Source organism: Leptinotarsa decemlineata, unplaced genomic scaffold (genome assembly GCF_025532065.1).
Source record: "Leptinotarsa decemlineata unplaced genomic scaffold, Ldec_3_MD MMD2_tig00000008_RagTag_RagTag, whole genome shotgun sequence".
Classification (NCBI taxonomy): domain Eukaryota; kingdom Metazoa; phylum Arthropoda; class Insecta; order Coleoptera; family Chrysomelidae; genus Leptinotarsa; species Leptinotarsa decemlineata.
In genome coordinates, this window is record NW_027412537.1 from 3,344,576 (window position 1) to 3,370,030 (window position 25,455).

The 25,455-nt window shown below is 37.0% G+C and overlaps 1 protein-coding gene and 1 pseudogene across 5 annotated transcripts in view; one reads left to right on the forward strand and one right to left on the reverse strand.

Moving 5' to 3' along the window:
• Positions 1-25,455, forward strand: part of Dh31-R (Diuretic hormone 31 Receptor) — a 373,426-nt gene that overhangs the window by 70,706 nt on the left and 277,265 nt on the right. The window contains exon 2 of one of the 5 annotated variants that reach the window (XM_074170882.1): positions 431-515. The exons of the other annotated variants lie outside the window; for them this stretch is intronic. The gene's annotated coding sequence lies outside the window, so the exon portion shown is untranslated. The remainder of the gene's footprint in view (positions 1-430; positions 516-25,455) is intronic. 5 annotated transcript variants of the gene reach the window in all.
• Positions 6,834-7,457, reverse strand: LOC141480764 (metaxin-2-like; annotated as a pseudogene).

Below are 25,455 nucleotides of genomic sequence, written 5' to 3' on the forward strand. Positions count from 1 at the left end.
AACTTTGGCGATGTATTCGTCGGTAGTTGAGGTTTTTGGACGTCGCGAACGTTCATCGTCTCCCAAGCTCTTACGGCCACGTTTAAATTTAGCTGACCACAATTTCACTGTGGTAAATGATGGTGCAGTGTCCCCATATACAGAATACAATTCATCTTTGAATTGCTTAGGCGTATTGCATTTCAAAAACATATATTTAATGATAGCTCGATACTCGATTTTGTCCATGTAACGACTATTATATAACAGCTGCGCATTCAAAGTGGCTTAAACAGTTATGAGTAACTGTCAACAAATGAACAACAGAATCATTAGCTTTTATTTACGAGTGTTGCTATCTATATGATTCAGTCCACCCAAATATAACTTTACATTTACTCTGCTAGCCCCGTGTTCATGGAATAATGAACAAGATTTCCATTGTTTCTAGGTGTGCATCTGTATCAAAGTTTCTTCCATTCTGAGTTTCGAAAACCTACAGACTATACGAGGCATACAAGAAATCATCATAACAGGTGAGCAAAACAATAGTTTGGACTAATAATTGATTGATCACAAAAACACAGGATTACAAAGTAAAAAATTGCGATGACTTTTTCCTGCAGAAAGACGTCTTCTATGGGATCGTCAGAAAACTCATTCTGCGAATATCAATGATGAATGAGGATCGTTTGCAAAGCTAAGCATTGATATCGACTGCCGAATGAGATTCATCCTCTGCAGCTTTCAAAGGGCGGCAACAAGTCTCTTTCGGCAGTCAATTTCGAAGCATGATTTCGTAATGAACAGCCAATGATATTTGTCATGATATTCGTGAGTTTGGTTCCGTGACGATGCATGATTAATCGTATTCTTCTATTTTTAATCCAATATGGTGGACGTCACAAAATGGTAATTTATCGTTTCCATAGTTACCCCAAAGATATGGGTTTTAAATTTAACGATTTGATGAGTAGAATGCGGTGACGTTGTTATAAATTCTAAATAGCGAATACCTTTCTATTGGAGAGTGATAGCTCAGAACTTACGAGTTACAATGATGCATTAGGTTAGGTTAGGTTAGGGGGGTTTGTTACTCCACCTGAGACAGATTCTGCGTGTGTCGCTCAAAAATTTCATGCAAGGCGGTTTTATAAGGTGCCCCGCTCTTGAGGAGACGACTCAGTCGTTTCCTGGCTGCACCACCATACCTTTTTTTAGGTTCAGTTATAGAATAAGGAGTTGGGGATCTGAGAAGCTCTCGCTCCTGAATTAAATTCACAGGGAGGTCAGTTGGAGTCGTAAACTCGACATCCATCTCCTCTATAGACTTTCTCCTGAACTCAATTTTCAGGGAGGACAATTGGAGTCGTGAACTCGACATCCATCTCCTCTGTAGACTCGCTCCTGAAATAAATTTACAGGGAGGTCAGTTGGAGTCATATACTCGATATCCATCTCCTCTATAGACTCAGCGTTAGAAAGAATTTTTAAGTTTACTCTGTCCATAAAAGTCCCACGAGTGGCTAGGCAAAGAAGGTCAATCACGGCAGAGCCCCACGTTACCGTGCCAAGGCGATGCTACGACGAGAGGGTGCCCGGTATCTCGAAGGTTCCGTAGAGACAGCTGATAGGCTCAGTGTCATTCATACTCTCGGCACGGATACACACATCATAGGATTAAGCCATCGTTGGGATGCCATTCAGTTAGGGAAAAGCAACACCACAAGTGATTCTGTCATTCCCGTATCCAGCGGCGCTATGTGGAAGCAGGCATCTGATGGCCTGTTTGCCCAACTCCCCCACATCCTAAGACTCCCCTACTCGCAAAAAACTGCATGCACAGTGGTTCAGGTAGTGAAAGATGAACAAGGACAGCCAATCCGCCACAATGATGCATTAGCAGAAACTGAAGAGCGTAAAATAAAAAAATAGCAAAAAAACTTTTATTGAAGCGTTGTAGCCAATTCAAGCGACATTTCATTGTGAGATTACCATTGGACAATTTACAAAACCGCAACACGTGTTTCACAATAGAATATCTACTTCAGAAAAGTATTGTTCAGTAAAACACATGTCACGGTTTTGTGAAATGTCCGGTATGAATTTCACAATGAAGTGTTACTTGAATACTATATCGATTTTCATCAAGTATCGGCCAATTTCAATTTGGAAATTTTTCGTGAAATGAATATAATGAAACAATTTCTTACCACGAGAATAAGAATGCTGACGATGCTAATTTGGTTGGAGAAACGCGCATCTAAAGATAGCACAATTTCAAAAATTGACTCCATACAAAGATGTGTAGATCATGCAATGAAGTAACTTTCAGACACAAACTGGAAGAAAAAGACCTCTCGAAACAGCGACTTCCATATAATCATTTGATTACACGAAAGGAAAGTACTTTCGAATCAAATACGCTGAATTATACATTTGTATTTCAAACATTAGTAATGAAATCGAATCAGATATCATTTACAGAATGCCTGCAAAGTATGGTCGATGAAAAAAGTAAAATTTCACCTACATGGAATACTGTCATAGTCACTGTTAGACATCCGATGTTTTGCCGTAAGACACTTGCCTTATCGGCCCTTCAGTAGCAAATACGAATAACATCATAAAAAAAAACACTCAATTCTTTCATAATTACGACTTTTTGTCACGGAATGCGTTGAATCCATCCATATCATCGATTACAGTACTTTAATAACATCAATTCGCTTATTTGATCAAATCCCAGCAATAGGAATCTTGTTGAAATTGAAAGGGTATACAGGCAGTATCATCTGTCGATCTTTGTGTGGCTGAAATAGAACAGTGTCTATCTGCAACGCATCTTGGGAAACTCCAGAAAAAGATGAGGTTTTCTGCACAGTTCCGTTGGTTATAGAAAAATCCAGGACCATCTCTCTAACACCTAGCCCAACGGCACATTGGCAATTTGATACGTAGCATCGTTCAAGTGTTTTCGGTAGATCTAACTCAAATAACGAATACGATATATTTCGGTCCTGATATCTCCTCATATTTCATTCATTTCTTATATCTTTCAAATCATAACCACTTCTCCAAACAATGGAAGTTCGGGTCTTCAGCATTCACCAAGAAACATTGTCAGCCACATTCGAACAGGCCTAAGTAACCATATATTCATAACTGAGTGTAAATGAATCCAGTTACTGATCAAGTATGCATGTCATAAATCCCAATTCGGGAAGTTATTTAGTTGATGGATTTCTGCCGGACCATATGAAAATCATTACACCATATTGGATTTGGGTATACATTGTCTGCCACAGCAATCATAAAATACGGATGATAATTTCATTAGCGTGCTGGATCTTGCACTAAAACTATTTAATATGGGAATAAAGCTATATGTGTGCCATAAACTAAGGGAAATGATCATTTCTTTTTTTTATCTCGTCGAGTTGCCACGATCGGATTTGGTGCATTTGAGCTATATTTTAATATTGTTGTTGGGTCTTCATTGTTTCAAAACATAGAAAATATTTCATGATTATACTGTAATTATTATATCACCTGTAGTATAGGTATATGGAATATTAGTATAGGTCCTACACTAATATTTCATAGCAGTAGTTAGAAAATTCTCAGAAATATTATTGTATTAAAACGAAAACATTGTTGCCAGGTTGTGATTTTATATATATTTCATCATATTAGTATTATTTTTTTTATCTCTAAGGGCATTTATTAAAACAACGATAAAAATAAAAACAACAATAAAAATTAATTGGCATTCGAGGCGACTTCATTGATTCAAGTGGCGCATTTGCTTTTTCAGCTGCAGGAAAATCCGGAAAAACCTGCAGCACCACATCATCTGAAGATCTTGATTCATCAATGTCCTCTCTCTTATAAAACAAAATGTGGGGTGTCTCCAGAGGCTCCAATAGATTCAATGCATCGCCAGAACACTTCGTGACACCCCAACCAGCAAAGTTGTTTTATACGACTATCGTCAAACTTAAACCAGTCCATTTCGTCTTTGACCAAGGCGTTATAATGACCAAATTCAATGCCAGAACCACAGTGAACAATGACTGCATGAATATTATGATAGTGGTCTGCTAGATTGAAATGTTATGCCTGGAGGAAATAAGTGCTATCACTTTCGTTTATAGGAGGCTTTCAAGGATTTTCGTAATCAAAGAAGTGAAATTGTATAGTTCTTTTAGTGGGATAATGAATGAATTGGATGGGTATAATCGATTACAATATGAGAAGTATAATCGATTATAATGTGAGAGGCATAAACAAACGGGTTTTGGAGTTCGGGTGTATACAGTATAGAAGAGCAAATTGTAATAAAATCAGTGTTTCAATTATCATGCATATTCATAAAAAATTTCAGATTTCAAAATGATTCAGATATTTATTTCATTTCTAATTTTTTGCCTCTGAAATTTTTAAAGTTTTTCTAATATATATACGAGATGTGTACAAAAAATAAGTTGAATTTTCATTTTTCTCATTTTTTCAAATCATTCATCGATTTCTATTTTGTCCTCTTCACAGTGATCCTCTCAGATATGATAAACTTGTGCCAGAGGTTTATCCAATATTCGAAGCAGTTCTGATATGCAGCGATTCGATTTTTATCTCATCAGTTTTCGCGAAATGCGGTTTTTCATTGGTATCTTTATTCTTGGGAACAGGTAAAAGTCGCAGGAGGCCAAATCTGATCAATATGGTGACCGCTGCATGATTACGGTGTTGTTTTCGGCAAAAAAATTACGAACAGGCAATGACGACTGAGGAAGTGCATTAACATGATGCAGAAGCCATGAATTGTTTTTCCACATCCGGATGTTTTCTTCGTATTGCTTCTCGCAAACGGCGATAATACTCTTTATTGACCGTAAGACCAAGTGGTACAAACTTCTGATGCACTTCGCCACGGCAATCGAAGAAAACAGTGAGCGAAACCTTGACATTTGATTGAACTTGGCGTGCATGTTTTGTTATCGGAGGTGCCGATAGCAACCGTCCACAAAGAAGGTACGTGGACGCCATTGTTAGAGATGGAACTCATTACGTGTTGTGAATGTCCGCCGTTATATAACGTGTCAGAAAATTAAAAAACTAGTGTTAATGCAAATTATTTAAAAATAAATAGTTCTCTCATTCACGCCGGTTGAAGGCCGGAGAGTTTTTTCCCAACAAATCGTTATTTTCAACACCTCGACACGTGTTTCGATCACCAAGTGATCATCTTCAAAGAGGAAGATTAATACATCTTTGATGATGATCACTTGGTGATCAAAACACGTGTCGAGGTGTTGAAAATAACGATTTGGTGTTGCGAAAAAATTCCAGTAATATAAAATATATAATGCCTACTCCCATTCATGCAAGTTGGAAGTCAGGGTGGACCGGATGTCCACGTGAGAGTAGGATTGCAACAATTATTATTTTATGAATAAGATGATAGTTTTTTATGTATTTTATATTTTTATAGTTATCACTATAATAAAAAGAGCACTGGTAATAATAGCGCCATCTAGAAAATGGGACCAAAATTGAGAGGAAGAAGAAGAAGACTTTTATAAATAAATCTAAATCGCTGTATAATTCAAAATTTTCGAGCGATGCTTATGCGACGATTTTGTTTGGTCAAAATTCAGCAATTTTGGAATGAACTTCGCTGCCACACGCTTCGTGCTCAAAATTTCCAAAAAAATTACATGGCATGAGCCAACCGATATGCCGACATCATCAACAACTACTCTAATAGTTATTCGACGATTTTCTTCACTTTCTCAACATTTTTATCGGTTGTTTGATGTGATGAGGTGTCCAGGGCGAGCGTCGTCAAGAAAAGATTGTACCACTTGTTAACATTTTTGTGACTCACAGTACAATCACAGTATGCTACTGTCAACATTTCAAGTGATTTTGAGCACTCAAATACACTTTCTACACAAAATCTGATGCATTTTTATTTTAATTCATTTCTATAGTAGAAAATCGCTGAACACGCAAAATACTTCTAACTTTCATGCCTCTCACCAAAAAACTGAACATGCTAAACAGCTGAAACTATAAACATATAATTGAGACAAGTGTACCAACACAAAAAACGCTAATCAAATATACGTAGCTCGCGAAATTTGAATATTCACCTGAATTTGTGAACCGACCTCGTATGATAAAACTGACCGATACTTGATGAAAATATATCATAACGTATTCAGAAAACACACTTCGATTCCCACTTTAAAGTTCACAAAACCGCGACACGTGTTTCGCTATAAGGCTGTCACAATACTGTAATATTGTGTATAGCGAAACACGTGTTGCGGTTTTCTTCGACTTTATTGATTCCAGTGGCGTATTTGCTTTTTCAGCTGCAGAATAACCCGGAAAAATCTGCAGCACCACTTCATCTGAAAATCTTGATCTGCCAATGTCCTCTCTTTCATAAAACAAAATGTAGGGTGTCTCTAGAGGCTCCAATAAATGCAAAACATCGCCAGAACACTTCGTGGCATGACTATCGTCAAACTTAAACCAGTCCATTCCGTCTTTGACCAATGGGTAATAATGACCAGATTCAACGCCAGAACCACAGTGAACAATGACTGCATGAAGATTATAGTGGTCTGTTAGATTGAAGTGTTCATCTATTTCGAACCTTTGTAAGAGTTTGGTGCATCCGTCAGAGGTTGGGTTTGATGGTCATCAGTGTCATTATTAGATTGACTAGAGCCTCAATAATCAGTTAGTTTGACGCATGTATGGCAATACTTTTTTTCAGCCATATATTATTTTATTTGCAGAACTTTGTGAAGATTTGGAATATATAAACGAACAAAAAATCACTCCAGTTCTAGCTTCTGGAAGTATTCGTTATCGATTTCCTGCACAAACTCGATCAATTCTGGATATTTCTCAACTATGCTCTTTTGGTACCATTCCATTGCCTTGAGTTTCTTTTCCACCATGCTTTTTTCCAAGCTATTCTGAATATGATTCAATGACCAAGAATACATGATTCCATTTCTCACACTAGTTACTGCGTTGTAATTTTTCTCATCAAACCAGCCTATATAGAGTTCCGCTAATTTGATACCATTGGTTATCAGGGACTTTGCCTTTTGGTCCATATCCAAATGATCAGTGAGTGAAATCCCCTTTCCGTTGACGAAGGACACAATGTTTTCGAGTTCGGCTGTCACATATCTGCCAGATTTGATAAAAGGTAGCTTGAGAGATGGTGACATAGCCTCTGCATTGGATTTTTGCTCTATGTCGTAGTCCAAATCGCACATCCCCAGAAAAACCTGCACTGCGAGGAAGTTTGCTTAGTCAGGCAGTATCATCTGTCGATCTTTGTGTGGCTGAAATAGAACAGTGTCTATCTGCAACGCATCTTGGGAAACTCCAGAAAAAGATGAGGTTTTCTGCACAGTTCCGTTGGTTATAGAAAAATCCAGGACCATCTCTCTAACACCTAGCCCAACGGCACATTGGCAATTTGATACGTAGCATCGTTCAAGTGTTTTCGGTAGATCTAACTCAAATAACGAATACGATATATTTCGGTCCTGATATCTCCTCATATTTCATTCATTTCTTATATCTTTCAAATCATAACCACTTCTCCAAACAATGGAAGTTCGGGTCTTCAGCATTCACCAAGAAACATTGTCAGCCACATTCGAACAGGCCTAAGTAACCATATATTCATAACTGAGTGTAAATGAATCCAGTTACTGATCAAGTATGCATGTCATAAATCCCAATTCGGGAAGTTATTTAGTTGATGGATTTCTGCCGGACCATATGAAAATCATTACACCATATTGGATTTGGGTATACATTGTCTGCCACAGCAATCATAAAATACGGATGATAATTTCATTAGCGTGCTGGATCTTGCACTAAAACTATTTAATATGGGAATAAAGCTATATGTGTGCCATAAACTAAGGGAAATGATCATTTCTTTTTTTTATCTCGTCGAGTTGCCACGATCGGATTTGGTGCATTTGAGCTATATTTTAATATTGTTGTTGGGTCTTCATTGTTTCAAAACATAGAAAATATTTCATGATTATACTGTAATTATTATATCACCTGTAGTATAGGTATATGGAATATTAGTATAGGTCCTACACTAATATTTCATAGCAGTAGTTAGAAAATTCTCAGAAATATTATTGTATTAAAACGAAAACATTGTTGCCAGGTTGTGATTTTATATATATTTCATCATATTAGTATTATTTTTTTTATCTCTAAGGGCATTTATTAAAACAACGATAAAAATAAAAACAACAATAAAAATTAATTGGCATTCGAGGCGACTTCATTGATTCAAGTGGCGCATTTGCTTTTTCAGCTGCAGGAAAATCCGGAAAAACCTGCAGCACCACATCATCTGAAGATCTTGATTCATCAATGTCCTCTCTCTTATAAAACAAAATGTGGGGTGTCTCCAGAGGCTCCAATAGATTCAATGCATCGCCAGAACACTTCGTGACACCCCAACCAGCAAAGTTGTTTTATACGACTATCGTCAAACTTAAACCAGTCCATTTCGTCTTTGACCAAGGCGTTATAATGACCAAATTCAATGCCAGAACCACAGTGAACAATGACTGCATGAATATTATGATAGTGGTCTGCTAGATTGAAATGTTCATCTATTTCTAACCTTCTAAAGAGTTTCTTGCTTCCGTCAGAGGTTGAGTCTTGTTTGAAGATCATCAGTGTTATTGTTAGATTGATTGGTGCCTCAGCTATACTTGTTTCCTTATAACAGTCAGTTAGTTTGGCAATACAGTCGATCATCACCTGTTGAAAATTCTATTTTCAGATGATTTAACAATAACCTTTGCAATATTATTTATATTATTTGCATTAATTATTAGTATAATTTCTGCACAGCACTGCAAGAGACAGATGAAGGCAAAAACGTTACAGTCATTTCTGGAAATTTAGTACCTACTATTTTGCAATTATATTATAGCATAGAACAGTTTCTCTAAGATTCTTTCATCATTTTTAAAAGCGATGCAGTAATACAAACCCATTATGTATACAACGCCTTACAGGATGCTTCCCGTAAATTCTCTTTATTCCCACTAATTTTCTGTTGAGGATGGATATTTCTGTCTTGACGCAGGTAAGCTAATACTGCATTGAAATGCTTTTATGGGCTCGGCTATTGTTATCCTCGAGTAAATTGCCATAAATATATTTACCAGGTTCCTGAAAAGTCGTATTTCTCAACATACTTCAATAAGAAATTAGCTTTATATTTTCAAATATGAAAGATAACTTTTTTGAGGATATAACACAAGCACTACAGGAGAATTCTTAAGGTGCTCTCAGTGCGGTGTTTGTGAAAAAGTAACGATTAAGTTGGATTTGAATCGCTGGAGATTAAATCGATTTGGAATAACGTTCTCATGAAGTTTATTCCACATAAACACAGTTCTCCAAGTGAAAGATGAAAGAGTTCCCAAACAGTGACGTTCGAGGTGTACTGCGTTGAACCTCAAAACGATGAGCAGCCACAGTCCGTCGCGTATTTCTGATATGTACCGCTCTTGGTGGAATCAAATGTGCCAAGTTACTTGAACACCTCCCGTGAAAGTATCTATAGAAGAGAGACTAATCACCAACCTTTCTTCGATTTTCTACGCTATCAAGGTTGTATGCGATGTTCGCATCCCCAATCAGGCGGATGGCTCTTTTCTGGACGGAATTCAGCAACTTCAGGGTATCTTTGGGGGCAGAGCTCCTTACATGAGAACAATACTCCAAAGAAGGTCTGATCTGAGCTTTATAAAACAGCAAAAGTGACTGAGGTGTGTACAGTTTTCTGGTTTGGAACAATGTTCCAAGCTGTTGAGAAGCAGCCTTTGCAATTCCAGCAAATTGATTGTGAAAAACATATTGGTATCCATTTCAACCCCCAACAAACTTATCGAAGCTGAAAGCGGAATTGTCTGACTTCACATTATTTTATCCGGTTCGGAGACATTTATCTTCTTGGAGAAAACCGATTCATGGGTTTTTGTGGCATTGAATTGAACTTGGTTACTCTCACCCCAATTCGAAATCACTTCTAGATCCTCATTAAGATATGCAATCTCCTGCTGGGGTGAAGATATGTCTCCGTAGCCGACGTCCTGAAATCCAAATGGAATGACGAGGTAAGTGTGCTGTCGTCAGCAAAACAATATATTGAATTCTTGTTTCTTTCCAATGAGTCGTTGATATACAATGAAAGAGGGTTGGAGACAATATGGATCCCTGGAGAATACCAGCGTTGATGGTGAAAGTATTCGAGAGATATCCATCGACGGTCACTTGCAGGGAACGTCCTGTCAGGAAGCTGAAGAGCCATAAACATAAATGATCCGAGAAGCCATATCATCGAAGTCTGACCAGCAAACCCTCATACCACACACGGTCGAAGGCCTTAGAAAATTCCAGAGCCACAGCTCTTGATTCTTCATATCTCTCGATTGCGTTATTTCAAATATGGGTGACATACGATGAAAGGAGGTCGCCTGTTGATATTCGTTTCCGAAAGCCATATTGATGATCACTCAAGATGTTGAAGCCTTCCAAATATTTGAGGATATGGTGGTTTACGAGTTTTTCTATAATTTTAATATTACTGATAGCATAGCGACTGGTCTATAGTTATTTGGAAGATTTTTTTGTCTTTTTTGGGAATAGGCTGAACGCGAGCAATCTTCCAACAAGAAAAATAACCTCTTTCTCGTAAGACAGGTTGAAAAGTCTGCAAAATACTGGTGCGAGTTCATTTGCGCACTTTTTATATGCGCAACATCAAATAATTTAAAAGTTTCGCGAACTAATTACAGACACTTTCTTGTATAACCCAAAATGGTAGTTTGCACTGTCAATTACAAAAACCTTTTCTCATGGAATTGAAGCTAGCATCAGCGGGAATTATTCTCTGATGTTGTATCTTTATGGTAGCCTCCACTTTGCTTGGAAATAAACGTTAAGAGGTCATCTTTGAATATGTTTACTAGTATTTTGATAACGTTTGTCATCTTTGTCACAATGTCAATGCATTATAATAAATCAGATTGTTTGCTGTATTTTCCCATTGAAAACCAACTTGTTTTGAAATGTTCAAAAATACTTCAGCTTTTTTTTTGAGAATATCTAGATCTACTTGTATGGCTGCATAAATTCAGCCACTGTTTATTTTTCTCCATTGAAGAACGACGCAGTCATTGAAGAAAAAACCAGTACTTTGCACCTTATTTCTTGCCTAAAATCTCCGTCAACACCCTATGTTGGTGGACCTGGACATGTCATTGGTGGTTTTAGAGCTCCTTGCTTGCAATATTTTATTATTGTGTCTACACTCACACTGCCATTTCTATCCACTGATGAGATCTTGGCTAGTCGAAACAGCGCGCTCTTTCTGGGCTGAAAGCTTGGTTTCGCAAAGGACTGCCTTTGGGAACCTCGCTAGTCTTTGATATTCGTAAAACTGACTCTTCTATCGATCCCATAGATGGAGATGCGGGATGCGCATCGAGCTAGCTCTATGAATTGAGCGTGAAGATAAGCTAACGCCAAAGAAGGTATGAATGAATGATATGTTTGTAGAACTCGGAAGAGTATTGGATAAGCTCGGAAGTATGACTCAAATATGTGCGATGATCATGAAGTGTTACTGAAATGTAGTATTCAGTTGTTATTGAATGTGTTGAACTTGTTGTTTATTCATTACCTGGACCCATCAATGCACTGGCATGTTCTGTCACAGTTCCTCTTTGACCCACGATTAGTTTACCGCGAGTTGGGATATTACGAATAAAATTAATCATCATATTTCATTCCAAAACTGACAGTTGTGCACAAGAATTGTGAAGTTACTTTATAGGATCGTTACGTACAAATCTAGTACCAAATCTTGTACCAAATTTAAAATACGAGTATTTTTTTTCGGGTGATGATACGAACAATCGAAACGTCGTGAAGTAACTTGGTTTGGAATCTCCTAATATTTTATTTTTATTTCTATTTTTTGTGCAATTGTTCCATTTTTACTTGTATTTTCTTTCACTACTATTTCATTTCAGGTTTTTTGCTCCATATAATTGTTATTTTCAGCTATTCATTTTTATTTCTTTCTTTTTATTAGTTCTTTCAGAGATTTCATATCATTTTATATAATATCAGACAATGCAAGTCCGAACTAATGAAATTCGTTCGCTATAATGGTTGCTCAAGAACTGCTTAAAAACTAATATATGAAAATAATTGAATGAAACTGGCCGATACTTGATGAAAATCCATATCAAAAGTAATTAATACAGTTTATTGTATGCTTTTCACTAAAACCGCGACACGTGTTTCGCTACGCAATAGCTTCCTCAAGCGAAAACGCGTTTACGCTTAGCTTTTGTATAGCTATAGTGAAAATCATATAATAAACTGCATTAACTAGTTTTTTATATGAAAATATTTTGATTTTCACAAAACAAGTCTGGGCCTAAAGTATAATAGGTGAGACGATTTTGGCAAAAAAAATCAATCAATCAGGAAAGTAGTAGGTGGAGTCAATGCAGTACAGGAGAAGTCAAACGTATGGCTGGGCCTGCACCTTCATGGAAAATAAATATGCATTTGAAAGTGCTTTAACAGGGTTTCATGACATATCAGTTGGAGGCTCAGATCGTATACTTTTAAGAAAAATATTAAAATTCACAATAATATATGGTCCCCTTGTCGTTTAAATATGCATTTCATAGGCATTACATTAAAAAGAATAATAAGAAGCGATGTGGACAAATATTTACTAGACTTAGGGCAGAAAATATTGAAATTCTCACAATTTTAAGAATATATAAGCCTGCAGCTGTCGCCTTTTCAATCTGTCTAGAGAATTGTATCATTTCATTGAAGGTACGATCTAACTGCAGGTCCCCAAGCCGTGGAGTTTCCATTAAAAGCGACAGTTCCACATCACCTTGTAACTGATAATAAAATTTCATGGAATTCATTTGAGAAAAGTTTGTTGACAACTATCGATTTTAATTTTGAAATAGGTGAGTACCTATCTGTCTCAAGATAACACAAAACGAAAATATGACCTCAACTTCCAAAGTGATCCGTCACGATGAACGTACTTGAGAAAGCTATTACATAGCGAAACTCGTGTCGCGGTTTTGTAAACCTTTTATAGTAAAAATCGAATTAAATCAAATTAGTGAGTTTTGATATACATTTTCAATGAGTATTGGACAGTTTTATTCAATTAGAACAAACTTGTAGACACGTACTTCGTGAATTGAGTAAATACTCCGTCATGAGCATATATACCGAACATAAGAAATAACTCATAATATATTATTATTTTGCTGGGAAATAATTCACGGTCATATTGGTGACTGGCAAAAAATTACGTAGCTTCGACTTTTCTCCCTGAAGAAAAACAATAAAGTTCCATTCGAAAACGCGTCAACACATTTCAAGCGTTTCCTCTTGAGTTATTATCTGTCTCCAAACCATCGAGGTAATTCTATTTGTACATGCATCCATATTGGTACAAATAAACCCATCGGTGTAAAAAGTATCCGTGTTTGTTTGATCCCGAAATTTACTTTATACGACGTGAATCCTTATAGTCTTCGGGGGCCCATTTGTATTCCAAACGTACACGGAGCATAGCTCGATTCCAGCATCCTGATTATGCTCTTGTTTACCCATCCTTTGTTCTCCAGGAATATATTTGTTGAGTTACTGGAATTTTCAATATTGAATGAAGGTTGCGTTTCATCTAGAATTTAATTCATTAGTTGGAGGTCTTATTATCATTTTGCATTCGTGGCGCCTGTTTGGGATTCATGAGTAACACTCGGAAGGTAGCACATTTCAATAAAAACCATGTCTCAAAGAGAGAAACAATATTTTGGCTTTATAATATTCATGAGGAAACTTCGAGAAATTCGAAAGGCTGGGAAACAATTTTAATATCGATGAGTTCTCTACATCAAGAGAGGGGAATATTTTATGCATCAAAAATAAATATTATCAGAGAGAAGCTGATCTGAAGATTTCAGTTTTTAATGGAAATTGTTTATGAATTTTTATCAAGTACCGGCCAATTTCATCACATCTTTTTAGAATAAAAATTTTGTTTGTTAAATTTTCTGTTTGTAGTGCATAAAAAATATCTTATACCGCTGAAGTTGAACAAATTGAAGACCAATTGATAGGAGGTTTGAAACGAAAAAGTCGAGTGAGTGCAATACTTGGTCGGTCGGTAGCCAAGCGGTTCGACGTGGGTGCTTTGTTCACTCACTCGAATTGACTGCCGTGTTGGTCGGTGGTTCAAGCCCTAGTCTCAACGATCGATTTTCACTTGATATCGTCCAACCCGTGTTAGGAATCACACGTGAAAAGGTAAGACCTCGTTAATCCTTAGCTCGTACAAGTTTTGACTTCTGATGAATTTCGAAGATATTATTCCCAACTGTATTTTTTTCACTTTGAAATTATTATTTTTGGAGCTAGCATATTAATCATCTTCGCAGTACGAGAAATCATTGAAATCCGGAAAATGTAGTTTTTCAAATCATCTAAATCATAATTTTTTTTATAAAGATAATAAATAAATTACATAAAAAATGACGCATAATGAAAAAAATAAAATAAAGGACATTTCAAGTGAACGAAAAGTTCTCGAGACAATAACACCGTCTATTAACATCAACATTTTGAGAAAGTCAGATAACTTGGATCAATTCTGGATACGATAAATTGATTTAGCATGCTGGTGAGTGTATTTCTTCAGTAAGGCACTAGAATTTTCTCTGAAGTTCATGTTTGAATCCATATGCTAGCTCGAAATTTTTGCGTGAGTTATGCCACGGAGAAATATCGCCACTGTTCGTTAATACTAGCGACAGAATTTTGAGCAAGCATTCATAATCCATCAGCATACAGCGCTGTAACGACACGTCATAGGTTTCATTAGTAGCACTAGGCTGAACCGCGAATACATTGCTGAACTCGATTGGGTTTGAAAATTAGGCCTTAGTAAGTGAAGGCAGTGATATCTTCCTCACTCAATCTGTGAGGACACTCGCCTTTCTTTGCAGCTTTCACTGCAAGGCAACTAGTTGGAACCAGACCACAAAAGCAATGCCTTTGTGATTCAGATAATGCTGCTTCAACCTGTCATAGCTGGTGTAAAGTTGATCCTCAAATGCATTCCTGGACTCAACTTTCCTTGAAGGGGAGATCTAAGAGGAAACTTGGAGGATCTAAGAGGACACTCGCCTTCCTCTGCAGCTTTCACTGCATGGCATCTAGTTGAAACCACACCACAAAAGCAATATCTTCGTGATTTAGACAACGCTGCTTCAACCTGTCATAGGTCTCATCAGTGGTATCAAGTTGATCCTCAAATGCAGTCCTGGACTCTACTTTCCTTGAAGGGGGGTGTTAGAAGGACACTTGGAGGATCTAAGAGGACACTCGCCTTTCTTTACAGCTTTCACTGCAAGGCAACTTGTTCAAACCAGACCACAAAAGCAATACCATCGTGATTTAGACAATGCTGCTTCAACCTGTCATAGGGGACCTATGACAGTGGTATTAGTTGATCCTCAGATGCATTGCTGGACTCAATTTTCCTTGAAGGGCTGATCTAAGAGGACACTTGAAATTTTAATGAAAAGAAAATTTGTGGATCTGAGAGATTAGTTTTGTTAACGTGTCTTCACAAAGTCCTTTCAAAGGATAATTATTTTTCATGAGAAGATATGAGTATGTAACATTGACATTTGCCCAAAGGAAATAAATTCACCAAGTCATTGATATACAAGGTGAACATAATAATGGGGTGCAATATTAAGCCCAGTAAGGTCCCATATCAATTTCGGTGATATATGAATTTATTCCCAGAAGAAAATAATTTTCAGGCTATGACACATGTACATATTGGGAACTTGCTTCGATAATATACACCTATGACACCATAGTCATTCAATTTGCACAGCAGCGGAGTGAGATCAAGCTCTGATAGGGTCACAGAAAACACCTATAAGACACTCACTTTTGTTAATGTGTTTACTTGAGTTCTGTTAAGGAAATTCATCAGCTGAACCAAAAAATGTATCAAGCATTTTGGATGAACTACTGGTGACAGAGACTGGCCTATAATTTTCCATGCATTCCGGATTGTTTTTAAAGGACTGACATCACTCTTTCCCTATTAGATGCCGAAGATAATGTATTTTTCTGGAATATATATATAAGGATATTGAACAATTTTTAGAAATTAGGTTCTTGTACCAATTAGTGGTATAATTCAAAACTTTGAAGTCATCTGTAGTGAAATTATTATTACTGGCTTGCTGGAAACAAACTCAGGAATATTCTTTATGAACAATTTGTGTAAATGACCGTACCTGTTTATGATCTTTCGTTCGCAAGCTTTTCCCAGCTGTCACCATATTTTTCAAAAAAAAATCAAATCTGAAAGGACTCAGGTACTTCTAACAATTTTTTCTTGTCTTGAAATATTTTGGACTGATATCAATTCTACTGATCTACAATATGATTCCATATTTGAATTCACACATATTCCATGACGTTCAAATTCAATTGCAATATATCATTGATTACGCCGCTCACATCAAATATCATCGCGGTAGCTACCAATCTAATAAAGCCTTAAGCACACAATAGAACATCTCATAATTAACTTGTCACTGATCAAGTTTGGAGTTTGCCAAGTTATTTGTATATCAGAATGATTCACAAGTCATCCGTGACAACTTAATAAATTTACAATTGCCTTTCCACATCAAGAGATATTCAATTTCTATATGCGCTTTCAGACTTTGTGATAATGACTCACTTTTGAAGAAACTATTCATATTCTGCTGAAGTGGAACCATCTCGTTAGACTCCGCTGATTTCATCTTACTCTGAAGTCAATTCTCTTTAACAATCATTGGATTCATATACATGAGCCCATATCTATACTTGTACTTCCCAGCTATTGGAATAATATGACGAAGGATTTTGTACACCGCTTAATTCATATCTTATTCTGAAATATTTGGGGCCTTCATTAGAAAAAACACATGCAGAAGGGGTTTTATGTGATTTCAAAGGCTTCACAAGAGATGAACAAATGAGTCTGAGAATTCTCGAAATATTTGTTACTACCGAACGTGCTTTGCCTTTTGTTTTTCTCTGTAGCTTTCACAGCAAGGCAAGTAGAAGAAATCCTCGTAAAGGGAGATTACTCACGTATATTCAATGATATATCGATTATCTGGGACATACTTCTCAACATACAATTTCTCGATTCCAAATCAAATAATTGAATGAATCATAATCTAATAACTCAAACCTCATAACCGAACCTTTCAACACAAACCCCAGAATAAAACTCGCATTAATAAAAATGCCAAAACTTCAAAAGTCATAATTTCATAATTGTTAACTCTAAAATTCTAAGAAGAAACCCCATAACCTCATACCTCATTACATGAAATCTATGTTCCAGACAGTAGGATAGGTAAATATAAATCTCGTGGAAACTTGGGCTGTGCTTTTGTGGTATTTTGAATCACACACACACAAGTTATAGTGAATCGATTATGGTGTCTAAAGTTGAGGATCCCTGAGTGTAAAGTTCAAGGGTTAAAGTTACCGCATCAGGGTTTACTTGGTTTATGGTTTAGAGTTCTTGAGATTTGGGTTACGTGATTTGTATTCATAGGCTTATTACATACAGGTTGAGAGCATAGGATTATGACGTTTGTAGGTTTTCAAACAGGTATCGTTCAGTCTCCTGTTCTGAATTTTTTCAGAACTTCGCTAACTTGTGTTACTCAATACTCGAAGACAATATGTGAAGATCAGTATTTGTTAATTCGCTGTTCTTCAAACTCAAAGTATTGGATGAAGAGCTTTCGAAGGACTTATTTGAAATACAAAATTAACAAAACTCCTAAGACATACATCTTAGACTTTCTCAACGATAAAAATGCGAAAGCATTCATGTTCACTGCATATGTCTAAACAGATTTATCATGAACAGCTGCATTTTCTGGGTGAAATAATATCTACCGACATTTGTCCCTATATCTAAAATGTTGTGGGTGGTAAAACACGCTATCTGTTAAAAAAAATGAGGTGAATTTTCATTTTTCATGAAGAATATTCATTTAGTCATTCATAAATTCCTTATTTGTCCCCTTCAGAGTATTCCCCCTCAGATATAATATACTTATGCTAGCGGTTTTTCCAATTCCCGAAGCAGTTCCCATATGCACTTTTTTGTACGTCCTTGAGCTCCCTCAGCGATTTGGTTTTTATTTATTTGCAGGGGCGCAAATCTGGTGAATACGGTGGCTAAGGCATGATTTCAGTGTGGTTTTTGGCCCGAAATTACGAAAAAGGAATAACGAGTGAGCAGGCGCACTGTCATGATGCAAAAGCCATGAATTGTTTTTCCACGTTCCCGCAAGCGACGCATAACTTCCAGATAATACTTTTTACGCCTTTTAAGCCTCGGTAATCAAAGAAAACAGTGAGCAGAACTTAAGAATTTGATTAAACTTGGTGTGATTTTTTTGATCTTAGCTCTCCTGGGCTCTTCCACATATCCATGATTCGTCACCAGTTATGATACTTTTGAAAAAAGCTGTATGGCCGTTGATATCATTCAACAATTCCTGCGACGGTTTTTTGGTCAAAATTCAGAAATTTTCTAACGAACTTTGCTGCCACACGCTTCACGTCTAAAATTTTAAAAAACATTGCAGGGCTTCAGCCAACCGAAATGCAGATATCCTCAGCAACTTCTCAAATATTAATTTGACGATTCTTCTCGAACTTCTGCGAAAAGCTTTTACCACTTGTAAACATTTCTCTGTTTCACAGTAGAGGGTTATTCCCCGGGGAATGGAAGCGCACGAATGTTGTCTGGATACCAAAGAAGGACGGAGATCCCAGGCCAATCAGTTTGTTGACGGGCATGGGAAGGATGTTAGACAGGCGACTTAACGGTAGGATATAAATCTGGTGCGAAAGGAAGATGAAATTCTCACCAAACCAATTTGGTTTTAGAGGGGGGATGTTATGGCAGTAGAGAGAATGGTGAATAAGATAAGAGAAAACAAGAAAGGAAGGAGACATAGTGTGGTTGTGGCGTTGGACCTGTCAAACGCCTTTAGCAATTAGGCACCGGCAATTGAGGTGAGTGTCTGAGACGAATGGGAATGCCGGAAAATGCATGACATGCATGAGCTTCATAGGAGAGAGCAGTCACCTGTGGCTCAGTCTCTGAAACGGTGACTAGAGGCTGTACACAAGGTTCAAGTTTGGGACCGATACTATGGTTGATAGTGATGAAAGCATGGTTCGAGCGAATCAACAGAATGAAAGTCAGACAAGGCATTGGGTCAACTGGAGTACAAGTGCAGGCCTACGCGGATGACCAGCTTGTGATCATCGAAGATAACTCCGTCGAAAGCATAGGGGATAGATGGAAGTTGGTATGGAATGAATGTAGAGCATGGGAGGATGAGATGTGGCTGAGTTACAACGAAAGAAAGATGGAGTGAATGTACATACCAACTAGGAAAGATGAAATACCCCCGGTCCTAGAAATTAATGGGAGAAGTATGGAAATGAGAATGATCGTTAGGTACCTTGGAATTGTGGTGGACTCAGAATTATTGTTCATAGACCACCATAAGGAAGTGAGGAAAAAGTTGAGTGAGCTGGCAGAAAAAATGAGAAGGCGGACCGATAGGACCATTGGACTAAAACAGGGGTCGGCAAGTAGTTTTGGGTGGGTTACGGATACTGTGGAAACATTTTAACGAGGTCCAGAAAAAACAACGGATGATAATTAGGTGCTATCTATGTATTATTTTGATTTCAAATCAGATTCTGAATTATAAAACGCAAGACCTAAAATTACTGTGATAAACTACACTGAAGGTCTTGAGTCAGTTTTGTTAAGAGCAGCAAATTCAAGTTTTCTAGGCGGGCGTCCGTTAATCTCGAAAGATAGGTATATGTTTTTCAAAAAATTGAATTTTGAGAAAGATATTTCACATACGTATGTTGAGCCAAACATATTGGACAAATTTATAGCTAGTTTCTTGCAATTTTCATGTTTTCATGTGTCATATTCAGTGGATACCGTTTTATACATTTGCAAAGACACATCTTGCAAATCAATTATCTCTATTTGAAGTGATGGCTTTGACAGATTCAACAACTTGGCAGCCACATCTGTCCATTCTGCCGCAACATCAACTAATTCACACAAACACACACACAGGCTAAATAGTAAAGTAATCAAACCATATTAGTTGTAGGTACTTGTGAAACAGGTGAACTAGGCAATGCATTGTGGTAAAATAAGTACTAAATTGAATTATATGTGACTCAAAAATATTATTTTAAATAATGAAGGTATAGTATACGGAGTATACCTTATCTACGTATTAATTTATACTTGGTATACAACACATCACAATATTTGGTGGTCCGAGGTTCGACCTTTCACGGTCCGTTTGAGGACTGCGGTCCTCCTGTTGCTGATCGTTGGATTAAATAGAGAATGTGGGAGAGTGATATATAAAAGGATAGCCAAATTTGCGGCTCTGTATGAATTACAGGTGTGGGGGAATAGAGTGCATGATAGCAGGGTGAAGAGACAGCTGAGTGCAGCACAGAGGCACTTCCAGTTGACCTTGGGGGGGGCTTAATAAGGACGACGCCAACGGCTGCACTGAGTGTCATCACCGGAATGGCGTTATTGCAGATAGAAGTATGGGCCAGATATCAAGAATGGAGAGAGAACGGGATTAGGAAGATTGAGGATAGGGCAGAAAGAGTAGATAGGATATTCCCCTGGTTGCAAGGGGAGTTGCTGGAGGAGAGGGAGGACGAAGGAGTGATTGAAGTATATATAGATGACGGAGCGATGATTGAAGACAAAACAATGGGAATAGACTGGGCATATAAAAGAGGAGAGGATGAATGGATCACAGGGAATGAGAGGGTCACCGGATAAAGCAGCGTGAACGAGGCAGAGTTAATTGCGATCGAGCGGGTGATTAGCATGTGGATGAGAGCGTGAAAGTAATCAGTGACGCTGCTATAGCTGTAGAAAGAGTGAAAGCAGAAAGAGTGGGGAGTAAAAGGGTAGCGATAATTCAGCGGATGATTAAGGAGAGGAATGATAGGAAAGTACGTACTCTGATCACGTGGAAGAGGGGGCACGATCGTAACAATGTAGGGAATACGAAGGCTCATAGCACATAGCAAAATGGATGTGGGAGAAAGAAAGAAAGAGGATATCACGAGAGAATGGCAAAGGGAATGGGAGAGAGGCACGACTGGCCTGCTGTTCTACAGGTTCAGCAGAATAGTCGTATATGAATCATTGGATCTGTAGCGGAAGGATGTCCAACTGCTCACTGGGCATGGGAACTTCCCGGGATACCTTGGGTCCAGAGGTTTCCTGCTCCTGTGAATATGGGGAGCCTGAAACGGCAGAGCACGTATTGATAGATGCATGACTGGGGACAGGATTGGTTGGCGAGAGTGGAAGGAGACGACGGAAAGGATGAATGGTGAAATTATGCTATGAGAATTGAATGGGAAAAAGGATTAATGGATACGTTTTGTAAATGACTGGGCGGACAATGTGGTGAGGGAAGAAAGGAAAGGATAGACGTAGAGCTGCACAACAACAAGCGTAGTAAACATGCTAACTATGAGGAGGGATTATGGACTCTCCAGTTATGGCCGGAAGCGGTACTGCTTGAATTTTTGTTTCTTTTTTTTTATTATGTCTGATTATTTCCGAAGGAGTCAGAATTGTTTCAAGTTTCAATTGATGTACTATGAAGTATATATTGATTTGTAACTTTTTGAGAAATAAAGAAAATGAAAAGGGTCTTCTACCCCGCTGATTCGTATCTCCTCTATCTAGCGCCACCACTGGCACTAGATAGGAGGAAAGATAGAGAAAAGATACCTGATGTAAGGCCTATGGGCTAGGCCATCAAAGACAATGGCGTTTTTCATGTCTCACAGTACACTCACCGTATGCCACTGTCAACATTTCAAGTATTTTTGAACACTTAATACCTTCTTTTATAAAAAAGTTGATGCAAACTCCTTGATAATTTTTTTAGATGGCAGAAAATCGCCGAACACGCAAAATACTTCAAACTTTTATGCCTTTCATCAACAAAATGAACATGCTAAACAGCTGAAACTATGGAAATATGAGGATTATTTTTTCAACAGTCCACGTAGAATGATGAAATCGTATTTCGTAAAATTGAATAAGGAAATAGAAATGGTGACATTTATTAGATAATTATGCAAATTATTTTCCTGATTAAAATTGAAAATGATTTGCTACTTCTTCGAAATAAAAAGAGGCATTTTTAAATGCGATGATATGCTACTCCATAAACTTCCTAATCGATATACTCGTAGCTCTGAACATTTGGAGATAGGGATAATGAAACATGGATTTCATTTATTACCCAAGAAAAGAAAAGGGCAATGAAGGAAGGAATGATAACGAAAAGATAGCACATCTGTTATTGGAATTCCGAAGTCATAGAGCAAAATTATGAAGGTGATAGCTATTTTAATATATTTTCCAAGTTTCGTGAGACGAATTGAACAATTTGTATGGGGAGAATTTGAAACTGAACTGATTCGTTTGTCATCGGAATTTTGTTCAAATGGAAAACCATTTATTTCCAATAGAGCTGTCTCATAATTCCTTGTGTCGATCTAATTCAACATTATTATGCTGGTTATGTTCTAAAAATCCTATGAAAATCACAACAACATTTTCAGCAATAGGCAATATATGATACAGGTATTCAATGTAATGAAATTCATTCGTTTCTTTGTAAAAACAGTTCGTTTGAATAAACTGTTATTTATCTTGTTGCTTGCTTCCACATATTCCCATGAAATATTTACTTTCTGTCGAAGGTTGAATCGATGATAAATATTTTCTTCAAATTATCGTCTAGTGCCACTAACAATGTATCGAGGAAACCTTTTTGAATGTTGATATGGAAACGTGGGTAATATATTCATATGAAGCTTCTTTCAACATATTGAAAATGGATGGTATTTTTGCCATTGAATGAAATGTAAGACAGTATTAGAAAGTAACTTCCTCTGGAATGAAGCAATGATGGCTAAACTCAAGAATATGAGTCTGATATGATTTTTTCAAGGACGAAACACAGGCACCAGAGGAAAATTCTAGGTCGCTGTGCGCGGTGCCTATGCGAAAGTAGCGATTCACACTGCAGTTGGAAAAACGTTCCCAGGTAGTTTATTCCACATAAGCGCAGTTTTCCAACTGAAAGAGTTTTTAAATAGTCACTTGAGTCCTTCCCGTGGAAGTATTTATAGAAGAGAGACAACCTTTCTTCGAAATCTATCTCGAAAATCAACAAATATCAAAACATTATTTTATAAGAAGTTATTTTTTTTCATACTCAACTGAAATGTCATATCAGGTCACCGTAAAATATTGAATAACGATTATTTCCATACGTATATTATTAGTGAATGAGTAACTTTCTGAGGTATCTACAATTCAATGATGATTCCTCACTCAAGGGTCAATAAATAAAGAACCATGGAAGTCATAGGGCAACAAGAAAATCAGTTGAAATCACCCTTTTTGGAATTCAATGTGCTGAAAACAATTATCAAGAAAAATCTGATTGGTTCTGCTCAAGTCTCTGAAACTTTCCACGGGGTTCTTGAAGAAAACATCAATTCAGATCGAATTAGAAACACAAAAAAACGAAAGTAATGAATTGCGAGATTGACAGCAAGAATGTAACTTATGTTTGTTATTACTTCATCCTGGTGTTTTTCAATGGAAGAAACTAGGTGAATTTTTGTCTCAAATGAATTGTTTATTTCTCAAAACACTGAATATTGTGATTCATCGAATAATTGAATCAAACCATTTCTTATATTATAAGAAAAGTGCAAAAGTCCTTGGTCTAATAGAACTATAGAACTATTCAAATTGGGAAATAGATCTCACTTCAATCAACTTGGTTTCTGGCCTGATGTCACATTTATTGAACTGCTACTTGGGATGTACTACTTTCCGCTACATAACAGTAACGTCGTTCGTTAATTAGTTTATTGTTTGAGAGAATGTGGTTGACAGTGGAACCAGTACTTATAACCTGTGATTTGTAGTTTGGTTCATTCAAGATTCTGATAAAAAAACAAATTTACTTCATAAGGTACGGATATAATCATAATTTTATAGGATAAATAGTGATTATTTTTTTTTGTAGGTTGTCCTAATTTTGGGTATCAGCGGTACTTGTTGCCATGAATAGTTATTACATATAACTATTGATGCCATTGGATATGCTGGATCTATATTGATTGTTGAAATACCTGATACGAAGACCTATTGCGCAAGAATGTTAACTGTTTTAAATTCTGATTATATTGAGATATACCGCAAGTATAGAGCTCTACGACCACCTCATACAAAAAGTAACAGATTATATTTGAAATATTCGGGAAGAAATTGTATTAACCAACATGTGAGGATAAATGAAATAGGAAAAATTCACAATTTGATTGCAAATTGGCTTGGAAAAGACATGTATAAGAGCTACACAGGTCACTGTTTCAGGAGAAGCTCTGTATCTCTTCTGGTCAATATGGTCAAGATTCCGTCCATAAAACGTCACGGTGGCTGCAAATCTTCCTCCGTAGCAGAAGCATATATAGATGATAGTTTGAATGACAAAATTGATATTTCTAACACAATATTGAATTGTTCATCTTCTTCGAAACAAATTAAAATATCGTATAAAATTATGGAATCAACTCTTCAAGAAATCTCTAACGTTTCTGTCAGCAGCAACATGGAACATCTTCGGGAATTTATGTTGGAAGTAATTGTTCAAACTTCACCATCAAACATTATTCCAATAAATGAAATCGTTTCACGAGGAATAATCAGTTAATAATTGACTCTGTTGAAAATAAATCCTTCAAAAAGTCATATCTCAACCTCTAACGGAAGCACCAAACTCTTACGAAGGTTTAAAATAGATGAACACTTCAATCTAGCAGACCACTATTATAATATTCATGCAGTCATTGTTCACTGTGGTTCTGGCGTTGAATCTGGTCATTAATATGCCTTGGTCAAAGATGAAACGGACTGGTTTAAGTTCGACGATAGTCGTGTCACTAAGTGTTCTGGCGATGTATTGAATTCATTGGAGCCTCTGGAGACACCCTACATTCTGTTTTATGAAAGAGAGGACATTGGCAGATCATGATCTTCAGATGATGTGGTGCTGCAGGTTTTTCCGGGATTTCTTGCTGCTGAAAATGCAGAAATGTCAAGTTTTT